Genomic DNA, 5,000 nt, shown 5'->3' with positions numbered 1-5,000 from the left:
GGATGGATGGTTGAAGATGGATGGATGGATGGATGGATGGATGGATGGAGAGGGAGGGGAGATATACCAGAGGAAAAGGTTAGAGGGAATAAGGGAGGGAAAGGGGAAGGAGGAAGAAGGGTGTAGTGGAGACGTGGATTGATGGAAGGGCGTGAGGAGAGGAGGGAAGGGAAGAGAGGAAGGAAGGAGCTTGATGTGAGATACATGAGGGTTTAATGTTACAATCCACGTGTGCGCGTGTGTGGGGATATACGCTGGAGGGTGTTTTAACCCACAGAATCACATCTAATGTCTTCTATACAGTATATATGGCAGAGGTTGTCTGAGGTACAGTACGCCTGTTGGACAGGCTTTTCCCACTGTACAGTTAAGACGGTTAACATGCATTGTACTGTACGCCGGCTGGCTGGGGCCCACATTCCCTAAAAAAATAAAAATAAATAAGTGTGGCGTGTTGGGTTTCCGTTATTGTACGTTTGCGGTATACTATACGGTATATAAGGTATTTATATTGGCCCGATCTCCCTCTCTCTCTCTCGTACAGTATATTGCGTTCCGATTACCGTACAGTATAATGTTTACATTGTGCAACTCTGACAAATAATGTGGTGTAGGGTGTTTATATCGCGTGTCGAACGGTGCACTCTGTATGGCGTGTGTACAGTGCGCGCACACACACACACACACACACACACACACACACACACACACACACACACACACACACACACACACACACGCCTTGTATATATTTATGAATGCTCGCATACCCCAGATGTTATGCACATAATGCACACGCGCGTGCGTCACTGCATGCATGCATGTTCCATATTATATACAGTGTGTATACATAAGCGCCAATAGGTGCAGCAATGCATGTGTACACAAGGCTATAGTGTCCAGGATGCTGTTTATCTGACCTAAAAGTGGGAAAAAACCTATACAAACCTGAACTAATTATTACAATATATATATATAAGAAATAAATAAAAATCTAAACTCTGAAAATAGCAAATGTGACATTTTGGGGGGGAGGGGGGGTTGGGACGGGGCTTGAAGATGAGTTATTTGAACTTGAAGTTGTTTCTGCCCAAATATTCATGTGTGTGTGTGTGTGTGTGTGTGTGTGAGCATCTGTTGTCTTGTTGTTGTGTGTGTCTATCAGTCACCGTTGTTAAAAGTTCCTTTTCAGAGACACATACGCAAGCACGTGCACGTGTACGTGCACACACACACTCAGAGAGATCCTTTGCATAAGCGTCTGTCTGCTCAATATACGCTGACCTCCACCGAGACTAAAATGTCTGCAGTGTGGCTGTGCGTGGCTGTATTACTGTATATCTCTGTAAATGTCTGCAGTGTGGCTGTGCGTGGCTGTATTACTGTATATCTCTGTAAATGTCTGCAGTGTGGCTGTGCGTGGCTGTATTACTGTATATCTCTTCAGTGTGGCTGTGCGTGGCTGTATTACTGTATATCTCTTCAGTGTGGCTGTGCGTGGCTGTATTACTGTATATCTCTTCAGTGTGGCTGTGCGTGGCTGTATTACTGTATATCTCTTCGCCCCAACATGCTCACTCATTTACAAAAGAAACGCTTGGCTGGTTGCCTATAAGTCAGTTTATCCGCGTGAGATGACCAACGTCTCTCTCTTTTCTCTCTCCCTCCCTCCCCTCTCTCTCTCTCGCTCTGTCTCCTACACCCTGTGCTGTGTGTGTGTGTGTGTGTGTGTGTGTATGATCTATAGCTCCCCTCCTCTCAAACTCCACCCCCCCCCCTCCCCGCTCCCCTCCCCTCACCCTAACCCTTCTTAATATGATGTAAAAAGCTAATCGCATGCAAATGTCTGTTGTCCCGGTAACGGGGCCTGAAAAATCCCTTTGATGTTTCTCTCGACTCATTCTCTCCACGTTTCCCTTTGTTTGCCACAGTCTCGCTGCTTTGTCAACACACCCGTACCCCCTCCTCCCTTTTATACCTCTCTCTCTCCCCCTCTCTCTCTCTCTCACCACTTTTCCTTCATCCATTCTACAACTCTCTCGACCTCTCCCCCCCCCCCCCCGTCTCTCTCTCTCTCTCTCTCTCTCTCAGGTCTATTAGGAAGACAGAAAAAAAAAGTTCTTGTAACTCTACTTTCTGCTGCTTGCCGCCATACCACCCTGTCTCTTTGTGTCTCCCCCCTCTCTCTCTCTCTCTCCATTCTCTCTCTTTCCATAAGCCCCCCTTCTCTATTCTTCCCATGCCTTTTTTCCCCTTCTCTTCTCTCTCTCTCTCTCCCTCTCTCTCTCTCCCCTTGACTGTGCCTCTCTGTCTGTCTGCCCCTTCGTTCGCCCTCGCTCATTTCCCATCATTCCCACCTACTGTCTCCTGTCCTCCTCCTCCGGACTGGGCTCTCTCTCTCTCTCTCTCTCTCTCTCTCTCTCTCTCTCCCCAGCTCTGCCTCTTCCTGTTGCATGACTCCCTCCCTCCCTATACTGCCCACCCTTTATCTCTTGCTCATTCCTCTCTCTCTCTGTCCCTCACACGCACGCACGCAGCACACACACACACACACACACACACACACACACACACACACACACACACACAGTTGACCATCCGCTCCCTTGTCGAGAATTTGATACTGTGCTGCAGTTATCTAATCATCCTGGTGTGTGTGTGTGTGCGTACGTGCGCCTGTGTGTATAACAGCTGTCTTTCAGTGGAGAGACTCGGCTCATTACAGAACATTCAGGGTCAAAGGTTAGGCCAGTTACAGAGTTCAAGCACAACCTCTCAACCAGCCCCCCCCCCCCCGACGACCACACACACACACACACACACACACACACACACACACACACACACACACACACACACACACACACACACACACACACACACACACACACACACACAACTCTCTCTCTCTCTCTTCTCCGAGAGATAATATGTAGAACTTTCCATGGCTTCAGTCCAGTTTTAATTCAAACATAACAAAAGTATAAAGAAACACACTCCAACAACAATTATCATCAAGTACGCTGTACAGAACCATAGCATGCATTATCCATTAGCATTCCGGCATTCCAAAAATTCCAAAATTCCGACTTTCCTCGGCACGGGGGAAAAAATGTAAACATCAACATTCACAACATTAGGCAGAGGTTGACACATAGCGGAGAATATTAAACAAAAGAAAAAAACGAGAGAGAGAAAAAGTTTCTATATACACGCACGAATACCGCTATATCGCATTCTGGGCGGGAACCCCTTTTGGTGTTAGCATTATGTTATGCTTTAGCTATTGAAAAATAGCAGATCTACAAGCTCATAGCGAGCTTGTAGGTCTGCTATTTTTGAAAAATCGAGAACGACTGACATAGAAACATAGCTTTTTCAGAAAACTGTCAGGACGTAGAAGACATTTTTAGAATCTGATCTCAGGTCAGAATGGTTATGCAAGGGGGGTGCACGGAGGCAAAGGGATTCTATTATGACAATCTATATTGCAATAAGAATGAAAGATGGTGTTCATTATGTTGCTTTCGATATAATGCACTGTTCCAAACAGCTATAGGCTACATAGTGTATGGACTTCTCCGGTGGTGCCGACAAATTACATATTGATTCAGTACGGCTCAATACCCATTTGCAATTTTAGAATTTGGATGCAGAGTTGCTCTGAAATGTGCCAGATCTGATACAGTGAAGAATGCTGCTGTATATACACAGAGGATGCAGGTTTGGACCTCGCCCATACTCTCTGCGGGGTTCGGTTCTATCAATGTTTTTTGTACCTTTATAACCATTATTTGTTCTGTGGTGGCGATGACGTAAACAACAAAAACCTTATCATACTGTAACATTATCATACTGTAGATTTGTAGAACAAGGCATTAGGCGATGTGGCCGAAATGAAGGGGTCAGACATACTGTACAACAGTATGGTCAATAGTCAGGCGGGTTAAAAAATCACCTGTGGCAAATCCGCTATTCGCTATTTGAGCTACTTTTGGGGAAGAAAAATAAAAGTAAAAAAAATTGGAGAGAGTAAAAAAACGCCATATCATAATGCAAAACACAAAATCCCAGGCAACAATTCATATGACAATATCAAAACTCTGTAATATTAGCATATTGCCCAGCCATAAAAAAACAAACTGGTTTGTTAAAAAAAAAAAAAGGAGAGGGATTGGACTGAAAAATGACTTCAAGGTCTGTTTCTCTCTCCCTCTCTTCTCTCTACATGAGGTCTCAAGATGAACAGAGAAGCAGTTTAGTGAATTCTTCATTATTGCAGTGAATCCGCCATTCAAAACCCTCCCAGCCGGTGTCACCTGAAGATATGTCACATGGACTGGCATTTCCCCCTTGTGTCGAGGTGCTCAAAAAAAAATTCAACATTCTAAATTCCACCAAATCAAATCCGGTCTCCTTTTGAAGCACAAGTAATCACAAGTAAAGTCACGTTTGGTTCAACTTGCCCTTTAAACAGCAAGCACACAATCAATACCGGGATACAGTGAAAGAGCCTCGACTCATTGTATCCCCATTTCATGGAACATAATACCGATTAGCAAAACACAAAATTCATACTATAGAAATGTAATAACACTACCTCTATTAGTTTATTTATTTATTATTTACACATCCTACAACTGTGATTCTCAAGTGTGATGACTTGGTTGAGAATCTCGACTGGTCTCGCAACAGGGAGCCAAAATGTTGCAGTGTCGGGAGATGATATGATATCATCTCTGTCTTCCAAAACGGTTACTTTTCAGGGTTCAAATTCAGTTATTTCTTATGTCAAAACACTTTGCCGATACTATACAGCGTCACACAAAAGTATCAAAAGTAGCTACTTTTTGAATTTTGATCCTGAAAAGTAACAGCTTTGGACATATGAGGTTTCCACCCAGCAGAGACCATGGGGCTGTATTTTGCGTGTCTTAAGTACCAGGTCTTATTCCCTAACTTGAGTAAACTAAAGACCTGGAGGCGTGATCGATGCTCTT

The sequence above is a fragment of the Protomyctophum parallelum genome (assembly GCF_964188405.1).
Source record: "Protomyctophum parallelum genome assembly, chromosome: 18".
NCBI classification, from domain to species: Eukaryota; Metazoa; Chordata; class Actinopteri; order Myctophiformes; family Myctophidae; genus Protomyctophum; species Protomyctophum parallelum.
This window is presented reverse-complemented; position numbering follows the sequence as displayed.